The sequence below is a fragment of the Macaca mulatta genome, chromosome 13, assembly GCF_049350105.2.
Source record: "Macaca mulatta isolate MMU2019108-1 chromosome 13, T2T-MMU8v2.0, whole genome shotgun sequence".
Taxonomy (NCBI): Eukaryota; Metazoa; Chordata; class Mammalia; order Primates; family Cercopithecidae; genus Macaca; species Macaca mulatta.
Genome location: NC_133418.1, coordinates 35,297,888 through 35,310,310, shown reverse-complemented (window position 1 = coordinate 35,310,310; position 12,423 = coordinate 35,297,888).

Genomic DNA, 12,423 nt, shown 5'->3' with positions numbered 1-12,423 from the left:
ATGAGATCCACGAAATACAGATGTAACTCTGTGAGATGAATTAACAGAACACTAAGCAGTTTCTCAGAAAGCTTCTTTCTAGATTTCATGTGAGGATATTTCCTTTTTCACCATAGCCCTCAATGGGCTTCCAAATATCACTTTGCCAATTCCACAAGAAATGTCTTCGCGAAAGGCTTCTTGAGGGGAAAGCTGTAACTCTGTGAGATGATTTCACAGAACACAAAGAAGTTCCTCAGAAAGCTTCTTTCTCTTTGTTATCGGAGGATATTTCCTTTGGCCTTAAATCTTCAAAGGGATCTGAAATATCTGTTCTCAGATTCCACAGAAATAAGGTTAGCAAAGAGATCCACGAAATACAGATGTAACTCTGTGACACGAATTAACAGAACACTAAGCAGTTTCTCAGAATGATTCTTTCCAGATATCATCTAAGGATATTTCCATTATCACCATAGCCCTCTATGGGCTTCCAAATATCACTTTGCCAATTCCACAAGAACTGTCTTAGCGAAAGGCTTCTTGAGTGGAAAGCTGTAACTCTGTGAGATGATTTCACAGAACACAAAGAAGTACCTCAGAAAGCTTATTTCCCTTTGTTATCGAAGGATATTACCTTTGGCCCTATAGTCTTCCAAGGGATCCGAAATATCTATTCTCAGATTCCACAGAAATAAGGCTAGCAAAGAGATCCACGAAATACAGATGTAACTCTGTGAGATGAATTAAAAGAACACTAAGCAGTTTCTCAGAAAGCTTCTTTCCAGATTTCATGAGGATATTTCCTTTTTCACCATAGCCCTCTAGGGGCTTCCAAATATCACTTTGCCAATTCCACAAGAACTGATTAGCGAAAGGCTTCTTGAGTGGAAAGCTGTAACTCTGTGAGATGATTTCACAGAACACAAAGAAGTACCTCAGAAAGCTTCTTTCCCTTTGTTATCGGAGGATATTACCATTGGCCCTATAGTCTTCCAAGGGATCCGAAATATCTGTTCTCAGATTCCACAGAAATAAGGCTAGCAAAGAGATCCACGAAATACAGTTGTAACTCTGTGAGATGAATTAACAGAACACTAAGCAGTTTCTCAGAAAGCTTCTTGCCATTTTTCATCTGAGGATATTTCCTTTTTCACCATACCCCTCTATGCGCTTCCAAATATCACTTAGCCATTTCCACAAGAATTGTCTTAGCGAAAGGCTTCTTGAGGGGAACGCAGTAACTCTGTGAGATGATTTCACAGAACACAAAGAAGTTTCTCAGAAAGCTTCTATCTCTTTGTTATCGGAGGACATTTCCTTTGGCCCTATAGTCTTCCAAGTTATCCGAAATATCTGTTCTCAGATTCCACAGAAATAAGGCTAGCAAAGAGATCCACGAAATACAGATGTAACTCTGTGAAATGAATTAACAGAACACTAAGCAGTTTCTCAGAAAGCTTCTTTCCAGATTTCATGAGGATATTTCCTTTTTCACCATAGCCCTCTAAGGGCTTCCAAATATCACTTTGCCAATTCCACAAGAACTGTCTTAGCGAAAGGCTTCTTGAGGGGAAATCTGTAACTCTGTGAGATGATTTCCCAGAACACAAAGTAGTTCCTCAGAAAGCTTCTTTCTCTTTGTTATCGGAGGATATTTCCTTTGGCCCTATAGTCTTCAAATGGAACCGAAATATCTGCTCTCAGATTCCACAGAATTAAGGCTAGCAAAGAGATCCACGAAATACAGATTTAACTCCGTGAGATGAATTAACAGAACTCTAAGCAATTTCTCAGAAAGCTTCTTTCCAGATTTCATCTGAGGATATTTCGTTTTTCACCATAGCCCTCTATGGGCTTCCAAATATCACTTTGCCAATTGCACAAGAACTGTCTTAGCGAAAGGCTTCTTGAGGGGAAAGCTGTAACTCTGTGAGATGATTTCACAATACACAAAGAAGTTTCTCAGAAAGCTTCTTTCTCTTTGTTATCGGAGGATATTTCCTTTGGCCCTATAGTCTTCAAAGGGATCCGAAATATCTGTTCTCAGATTCCACAGAAATAAGGCTAGCAAAGAGATCTACGAAATACCGATGTAACTCTGTGAGATGAATTAACAGAACACTAAGCAATTTCTCAGAAAGCTTCTTTCCAGATTTCCTCTGAGGATATTTCCTTTTTCACCATACCCCTCTATGGGCTTCCAAATATCACTTTGCGAATTCCTCAAGAACTGTCTTAGCGAAAGGCTTCTTGAGGGGAAAGCTGTAACTCTGTGAGATGATTTCACAGAACACAAAGAAGTTTCTCAGAAAGCTTCTTTCTCTTTGTTATCGGAGGATATTTCATTTGTCCATATAGTCTTCAAAGGGATTCCAAATATCTGTTCTCAGATTCCACAGAAATAAGGCTAGCAAAGAGATCCACGAAATACAGATGTAACTCTGTGAGATGAATTAACAGTACACTAACCAGTTTCTCAGAAAGCTTCTTTCCAGATTTCATGAGGATATTTCCTTTTTCACCATAGCCTTCTATGGGCTTCCAAATATAACTTTGCCAATTCCAGAAGAACTGTCTTAGCGAAAGGCTTCTTGAGGGGAAAGCTGTAACTCTGTGAGATGATTTCAGAGAACACAAAGAAGTTTCTCAGAAGGCTTCTTTCTCTTTGTTACCAGAGGATATTTCCTTTGGCCCTATAATCTTCAAAGGGATCTGAAATATCTGTTCTCAGATTCCACAGAAATAAGGTTAGCAAAGAGATCCACGAAATACAGATGTAACTCTGTGACATGAATTAACAGAACACTAAGCAGTTTCTCAGAAAGATTCTTTCCAGATATCATCTAAGGATATTTCCATTATCACCATAGCCCTCTATGGGCTTCCAAATATCACTTTGCCAATTCCACAAGAACTGTCTTAGCGAAAGGCTTCTTGAGTGGAAAGCTGTAACTCTGTGAGATGATTTCACAGAACACAAACAAGTACCTCAGAAAGCTTATTTCCCTTTGTTATCGAAGGATATTACCTTTGGCCCTATAGTCTTCCAAGGGATCCGAAATATCTGTTCTCAGATTAAACAGAAATAAGGCTACCAAAGAGATCCACGAAATACAGATGTAACTCTGTGAGATGAATTAACAGAACACTAAGCAGTTTCTCAGAAAGCTTCTTTCCAGATTTCATGAGGATATTTCCTTTTTCACCATAGCCCTCTAGGGGCTTCCAAATATCTCTTTGCCAATTCCACAAGAACTGATTAGCGAAAGGCTTCTTGAGTGGAAAGCTGTAACTCTGTGAGATGATTTCACAGAACACAAAGAAGTACCTCAGAAAGCTTCTTTCCCTTTGTTATCGGAGGATATTACCTTTGGCCCTATAGTTTTCCAAGGGATCCGAAATATCTGTTCTCAGATTCCACAGAAATAAGGCTAGCATAGAGATCCACGAAATACAGATGTAACTCTGTGAGATGAATTAACAGAACACTAAGCAGTTTCTCAGAAAGCTTCTTGCCAGATTTCATCTGAGGATATTTCCTTTTTCACCATACCCCTCTATGCGCTTCCAAATATCACTTAGCCAATTCCACAAGAAGTGTCTTAGCGAAAGGCTTCTTGAGGGGAAAGCTGTAACTCTGTGAGATGATTTCACAGAACACAAAGAAGTTTCTCAGAAAGCTTCTATCTCTTTGTTATCGGAGGACATTTCCTTTGGCCCTATAGTCTTCCAAGTTATCCGAAATATCTGTTCTCAGATTCCACAGAAATTAGGCTAGCAAAGAGATCCACGAAATACAGATGTAACTCTGTGAAATGAATTAACAGAACACTAAGCAGTTTCTCAGAAAGCTTCTTTCCAGATTTCATGAGGATATTTCCTTTTTCACCTTAGCCCTCTAAGGGCTTCCAAATATCACTTTGCCAATTCCACAAGAACTGTCTTAGCGAAAGGCTTCTTGAGGGGAAATCTGTAACTCTGTGAGATGATTTCCCAGAACACAAAGTAGTTCCTCAGAAAGCTTCTTTCTCTTTGTTATCGGAGGATATTTCCTTTGGCCCTATAGTCTTCAAATGGAACCGAAATATCTGTTCTCAGATTCCACAGAAATAAGGCTAGCAAAGAGATCTACGAAATACCGATGTAACTCTGTGAGATGAATTAACAGAACACTAAGCAATTTCTCAGAAAGCTTCTTTCCAGATTTCATCTGAGGATATTCCCTTTTTCACCATACCCCACTATGGGCTTCCAAATATCACTTTGCGAATTCCTCAAGAACTGTCTTAGCGAAAGGCTTCTTGAGGGGAAAGCTGTAACTCTGTGAGATGATTTCACAGAACACAAAGAAGTTTCTCAGAAAGCTTCTTTCTCTTTGTTATCGGAGGATATTTCCTTTGTCCATATTGTCTTCAAAGGGATTCCAAATATCTGTTCTCAGATTCCACAGAAATAAGGCTAGCAAAGAGATCCACGAAATACAGATGTAACTCTGTGAGATGAATTAACAGAACACTAACTAGTTTCTCAGAAAGTTTCTTTCCAGATCTCATGAGGATATTTCCTTTTTCACCATAGCCTTCTATGGGCTTCCAAATATCACTTTGCCAATTCCACAAGAACTGTCTTAGCGAAAGGCTTCTTGAGGGGAAAGCTGTAACTCTGTGAGATGATTTCACAGAACACAAAGAAGTTTCTCAGAAAGCTTCTTTCTCTTTGTTACCGGAGGATATTTCCTTTGGCCCTATAGTCTTCAAAGGGATCCGAAATATCTGTTTGCAGAATCCACAGAAATAAGGCTAGCAAAGAGATCCACGAAATAGAGATGTAACTCTGTGAGATGAATTAACAGAACACTAAGCAGTTTCTCAGAAAGCTTCTTTCCAGATTTCATGAGGATATTTCCTTTTTCACCATAGCCCTCTAGGGGCTTCCAAATATCACTTTGCCAATTCCACAAGAACTGATTAGCGAAAGGCTTCTTGAGTGGAAAGCTGTAACTCTGTGAGATGATTTCACAGAACACAAAGAAGTACCTCAGAAAGCTTCTTTCCCTTTGTTATCGGAGGATATTACCTTTGGCCCTATAGTCTTCCAAGGGATCCGAAATATCTGTTCTCAGATTCCACAGAAATAAGGCTAGCAAAGAGATCCACGAAATACAGATGTAACTCTGTGAGATGAATTAACAGAACACTAAGCAGTTTCTCAGAAAGCTTCTTGCCAGATTTCATCAGAGGATATTTCCTTTTTCACCATACCCCTCTATGGGCTTCCAAATATCACTTTGCCAAATCCACAAGAACTGTCTTAGCGAAAGGCTTCTTGAGGGAAAAGCTGTAAGTCTGTGAGATGATTTCACAGAACACAAAGAAGTTTCTCAGAAAGCTTCTTTCTCTTTGTTATCGGAGGATATTTCCTTTGTCCCTATAGTCTTCAAAGGGATCCGAAATATCTGTTTGCAGATTCCACAGAAATAAGGCTAGCAAAGAGATCCATGAAATACAGATGTAACTCTGTGAGATGAATTAAGAGAACACTAAGCAGATTCTCAGAAAGCTTCTTTCCAGATTTAATCTGAGGATATTTCCTTTTTCACCATACCCCTCTATGGGCTTCCAAATATCACTTTGCCAATTCCACAAGAAATGTCTTCGCGAAAGGCTTCTTGAGGGGAAAGCTGAAACTCTGTGAGATGATTTCACAGAAAACAAAGAAGTTCCTCAGAAAGCTTCTTTCTCTTTGTTATCGGAGGATATTTCCTTTGGCCCTAAAATCTTCCAAGGGATCTGAAATATCTGTTCTCAGATTCCACAGAAATAAGGTTAGCAAAGAGATCCACGAAATACAGATGTAACTCTGTGACATGAATTAACAGAACACTAAGCAGTTTCTCAGAAAAATTCTTTCCAGATATCATCTGAGGATATTTCCATTTTCACCATAGCCCTCTATGGGCTTCCAAATATCACTTTGCCAATTCCACAAGAACTGTCTTAGCGAAAGGCTTCTTGAGTGGAAAGCTGTAACTCTGTGAGATGATTTCACAGAACACAAAGAAGTACCTCAGAAAGATTCTTTCCCTTTGTTATCGGAGGATATTACCTTTGGCCCTATAGTCTTCCAAGGGATCCGAAATATCTGTTCTCAGATTCCACAGAAATAAGGCTAGCAAAGAGATCCACGAAATACAGATGTAACTCTGTGAGATGAATTAACAGAACACTAAGCAGTTTCTCAGAAAGCTTCTTTCCAGATTTCATGAGGATATTTCCTTTTTCACCATAGCCCTCTAAGGGCTTCCAAATATCACTTTGCCAATTCCACAAGAACTGTCCTAGCGAAAGGCTTCTTGAGGGGAAATCTGTAACTCTGTGAGATGATTTCACAGAACACAAAGAAGTTCCTCAGAAAGCTTCTTTCTCTTTGTTATCGGAGGATATTTCCTTTGGCCCTATAGTCTTCAAATGGAACCGAAATATCTGCTCTCAGATTCCACAGAAATAAGGCTAGCAAAGAGATCCAAGAATTACAGATTTAACTCTGTGAGATGAATTAACAGAACACTAAGCAGTTTCTCAGAAAGCTTCTTTCCAGATTTCATCTGAGGATATTTCCTTTTTCACCATACCCCTCTATGGGCTTCCAAATATCACTTTGCCAATTCCACAAGAACTGTCTTATCGAAAGGCTTCTTGAGGGGAAAGCTGTAACTCTGTGAGATGATTTCACAGAACACAAAGAAGTTTCTCAGAAAGCTTCTTTCTCTTTGTTATCGGAGGAAATTTCCTTTGGCCTTATAATCTTCCAAGGGATCTGAAATATCTGTTTTCAAATTCCATAGAAATAAGGCTAGCAATGAGATCCACGAAATACGGATGAAACTCTGTGAGATGAATTAACAGAACACTAAGCAGTTTCTAAGAAAGCTTCTTTCCAGATTTCATGTGAGGATATTTCCTTTTTCACCATAGCCCTCAATGGGCTTCCAAATATCACTTTGAAAATTCCACAAGAAATGTCTTCGCGAAAGGCTTCTTGAGGGGAAAGCTGTAACTCTGTGAGATGATTTTACAGAACACAAAGAAGTTCCTCAGAAAGGTTCTTTCTCTTTGTTATCGGAGGATATTTCCTTTGGCCTTAAATCTTCAAAGGGATCTGAAATATCTGTTCTCAGATTCCACAGAAATAAGGTTAGCAAAGAGATCCACCAAATACAGATGTAACTCTGTGACATGAATTAACAGAACACTAAGCAGTTTCTCAGAAAGATTCTTTCCAGATATCATCTAAGGATATTTCCATTATCACCATAGCCCTCTATGGGCTTCCAAATATCACTTTGCCAATTCCACAAGAACTGTCTTAGCGAAAGGCTTCTTGAGTGGAAAGCTGTAACTCTGTGAGATGATTTCACAGAACACTAAGAAGTACCTCAGAAAGCTTATTTCCCTTTGTTATCGAAGGATATTACCTTTGGCCCTATAGTCTTCCAAGGGATCCGAAATATCTGTTCTCAGATTCCACAGAAATAAGGCTAGCAAAGAGATCCACGAAATACAGATGTAACTCTGTGAGATGAATTAACAGAACACTAAGCAGTTTCTCAGAAAGCTTCTTTCCAGATTTCATGAGGATATTTCCTTTTTCACCATAGCCCTCTAGGGGCTTCCAAATATCACTTTGCCAATTCCACAAGAACTGATTAGCGAAAGGCATCTTGAGTGGAAAGCTGTAACTCTGTGAGATGATTTCACAGAACACAAAGAAGTTCCTCAGAAAGCTTCTTTCCCTTTGTTATCGGAGGATATTACCTTTGGCCCTATAGTCTTCCAAGGGATCCGAAATATCTGTTCTCAGATTCCACAGAAATAAGGCTAGCAAAGAGATCCACGAAATACAGATGTAACTCTGTGAGATGAATTAACAGAACACTAAGCAGTTTCTCAGAATGCTTCTTGCCAGATTTCATCTGAGGATATTTCCTTTTTCATCATACCCCTCTATGCGCTTCCAAATATCACTTAGCCAATTCCACAAGAAGTGTCTTAGCGAAAGGCTTCTTGAGGGGAAAGCTGTAACTCTGTGAGATGATTTCACAGAACACAAAGAAGTTTCTCAGAAAGCTTCTATCTCTTTGTTATCGGAGGACATTTCCTTTGGCCCTATAGTCTTCCAAGTTATCCGAAATATCTGTTCTCAGATTCCACAGAAATAAGGCTAGCAAAGAGATCCACGAAATACAGATGTAACTCTGTGAAATGAATTAACAGAACACTAAGCAGTTTCTCAGAAAGCTTCTTTCCAGATTTCATGAGGATATTTCCTTTTTCACCATAGCCCTCTAAGGGCTTCCAAATATCACTTTGCCAATTCCACAAGAACTGTCTTAGCGAAGGCTTCTTGAGGGGAAATCTGTAACTCTGTGAGATGATTTCCCAGAACACAAAGTAGTTCCTCAGAAAGCTTCTTTCTCTTTGTTATCGGAGGATATTTCCTTTGGCCCTATAGTCTTCAAATGGAACCGAAATATCTGCTCTCAGATTCCACAGAATTAAGGCTTGCAAAGAGATCCACGAAATACAGATTTAACTCCGTGAGATGAATTAACAGAACACTAAGCAATTTCTCAGAAATCTTCTTTCCAGATTTCATCTGAGGATATTTCGTTTTTAACCATAGCCCTCTATGGGCTTCCAAATATCACTTTGCCAATTCCACAAGAACTGTCTTAGCGAAAGGCTTCTTGAGGGGAAAGCTGTAACTCTGTGAGATGATTTCACAATACACAAAGAAGTTTCTCAGAAAGCTTCTTTCTCTTTGTTATCGGAGGATATTTCCTTTGGCCCTATAGTCTTCAAAGGGATCCGAAATATCTGTTCTCAGATTCCACAGAAATAAGGCTAGCAAAGAGATCTACGAAATACCGATGTAACTCTGTGAGATGAATTAACAGAACACTAAGCAATTTCTCAGAAAGCTTCTTTCCAGATTTCATCAGAGGATATTTCCTTTTTCACCATAGCCCTCAAAGGGCTTCCAAATATCACTTTGCCAATTCCACAAGAACTGTCCTAGCGAAAGGCTTCTTGAGGGGAAATCTGTAACTCTGCGAGATGATTTCACAGAACACAAAGAAGTTCCTCAGAAAGCTTCTTTCTCTTTGTTATCGGAGGATATTTCCTTTGGCCCTATAGTCTTCAAATGGAACCGAAATATCTGCTCTCAGATTCCACAGAAATAAGGCTAGCAAAGAGATCCAAGAAATACAGATTTAACTCTGTGAGATGAATTAACAGAACACTAAGCAGTTTCTCAGAAAGCTTCTTTCCAGATTTCATCTGAGGATATTTCCTTTTTCACCATACCCCTCTATGGGCTTCCAAATATCACTTTGCCAATTCCACAAGAACTGTCTTATCGAAAGGCTTCTTGAGGGGAAAGCTGTAACTCTGTGAGATGATTTCACAGAACACAAAGAAGTTTCTCAGAAAGCTTCTTTCTCTTTGTTATCGGAGGATATTTCCTTTGACCTTATAGTCTTCCAAGGGATCTGAAATATCTGTTCTCAGATTCCACAGAAATAAGGCTAACAATGAGATCCACGAAATACAGATGTAACTCTGTGAGATGAATTAACAGAACACTAAGCAGTTTCTAAGAAAGCTTCTTTCCAGATTTCATGTGAGGATATTTCCTTTTTCACCGTAGCCCTCAATGGGCTTCCAAATATCACTTTGCCAATTCCACAAGAACCGTCTTAGCGAAAGGCTTCTTGACTGGAAAGCTGTAACTCTGTGAGATGATTTCACAGAACACAAAGAAGTACCTCAGAAAGCTTATTTCCCTTTGTTATCGAAGGATATTACCTTTGGCCCTATAGTCTTCCAAGGGATCCGAAATATCTGTTCTCAGATTAAACAGAAATAAGGCTACCAAAGAGATCCACGAAATACAGATGTAACTCTGTGAGATGAATTAACAGAACACTAAGCAGTTTCTCAGAAAGCTTCTTTCCAGATTTCATGAGGATATTTCCTTTTTCACCATAGCCCTCTAGGGGCTTCCAAATATCACTTTGCCAATTCCACCAGAACTGATTAGCGAAAGGCTTCTTGAGTGGAAAGCTGTAACTCTGTGAGATGATTTCACAGAACACAAAGAAGTACCTCAGAAAGCTTCTTTCCCTTTGTTATCGGAGGATATTACCTTTGGCCCTATAGTTTTCCAAGGGATCCGAAATATCTGTTCTCAGATTCCACAGAAATAAGGCTAGCAAAGAGATCCACGAAATACAGATGTAACTCTGTGAGATGAATTAACAGAACACTAAGCAGTTTCTCAGAAAGCTTCTTGCCAGATTTCATCTGAGGATATTTCCTTTTTCACCATACCCCTCTATGCGCTTCCAAATATCACTTAGCCAATTCCACAAGAAGTGTCTTAGCGAAAGGCTTCTTGAGGGGAAAGCTGTAACTCTGTGAGATGATTTCACAGAACACAAAGAAGTTTCTCAGAAAGCTTCTATCTCTTTGTTATCGGAGGACATTTCCTTTGGCCCTATAGTCTTCCAAGTTATCCGAAATATCTGTTCTCAGATTCCACAGAAATAAGGCTAGCAAAGAGATCCACGAAATACAGATGTAACTCTGTGAAATGAATTAACAGAACACTAAGCAGTTTCTCAGAAAGCTTCTTTCCAGATTTCATGAGGATATTTCCTTTTTCACCTTAGACCTCTAAGGGCTTCCAAATATCACTTTGCCAATTCCACAAGAACTGTCTTAGCGAAAGGCTTTTTGAGGGGAAAGCTGTAACTCTGTGAGATGATTTCACAATACACAAAGAAGTTTCTCAGAAAGCTTCTTTCTCTTTGTTATCGGAGGATATTTCCTTTGGCCCTATAGTCTTCAAAGGGATCCGAAATATCTGTTCTCAGATTCCACAGAAATAAGGCTAGCAAAGAGATCTACGAAATACCGATGTAACTCTGTGAGATGAATTAACAGAACACTAAGCAATTTCTCAGAAAGCTTCTTTCCAGATTTCATCTGAGGATATTTCCTTTTTCACCATACCCCTCTATGGGCTTCCAAATATCACTTTGCGAATTCCTCAAGTACTGTCTTAGCGAAAGGCTTCTTGAGGGGAAAGCTGTAACTCTGTGAGATGATTTCACAGAACACAAAGAAGTTTCTCAGAAAGCTTCTTTCTCTTTGTTATCGGAGGATATTTCCTTTGTCCATATAGTCTTCAAAGGGATTCCAAATATCTGTTCTCTGATTCCACAGAAATAAGGCTAGCAAAGAGATCCACGAAATACAGATGTAACTCTGTGAGATGAATTAACAGAACACTAACCAGTTTCTCAGAAAGCTTCTTTCCAGATTTCATGTGGATATTTCCTTTTTCAACATAGCCTTCTATGGGCTTCTAAATATCACTTTGCCAATTCCACAAGAACTGTCTTAGCGAAAGGCTTCTTGAGGGGAAAGCTGTAACTCTGTGAGATGATTTCACGGAACACAAAGAAGTTTCTCAGAAAGCTTCTTTCTCTTTGTTACCGGAGGATATTTCCTTTGGCCCTATAGTCTTCAAAGGGATCCGAAATATCTGTTTGCAGATTCCACAGAAATAAGGCTAGCAAAGAGATCCACGAAATACAGATGTAACTCTGTGAGATGAATTAACAGAACACTAAGCAGTTTCTCAGAAAGCTTCTTTCCAGATTTCATGTGAGGATATTTCCTTTTTCACCATAGCCATCTATGGGATTCCAAATATCACTTTGCCAATTACACAAGAACTGTCTTAGCGAAAGGCTTCTTGAGGGGAAAGCTGTAACTCTGTGAGATGATTTCACAGAACACAAAGAAGTTCCTCAGAAAGCTTCTTTCTCTTTGTTATCGGAGGATATTTCCTTTGGCCCTATAGTCTTCAAAGGGATCCGAAATATCTGTTCTCAGATTCCACAGAAATAAGGCTAGCAAAGAGATCCACGAAATACAGATGTAACTCTGTGAGTTGAATTAACAGAACACTAAGCAGTTTCTCAGAAACTTCTTTACAGATTTCATCTGAGGATATTTCCTTTTTCACCATAGCCCTCTATGGGCTTCCAAATATCACTTTGCCAATTCCACAAGAACTGTCTTAGCGAAAGGCTTCTTGAGGGGAAAGCTGTAACTCTGTGAGATGATTTCACAATACACAAATAAGTTTCTCAGAAAGCTTCCTTCTCTTTGTTATCGGAGGATATTTCCTTTGGCCCTATAGTCTTCAATGGGATCCGAAATATCTGTTCTCAGATTCCACAGAAATAAGGCTAGCAAAGAGATCTACGAAATGCCGATGTAACTCGGTAAGATGAATTAAGAGAACACTAAGCAGTTTCTCGGAGAGCTTCTTTCCAGATTTCATCTGAGGATATTTCATTTTTCA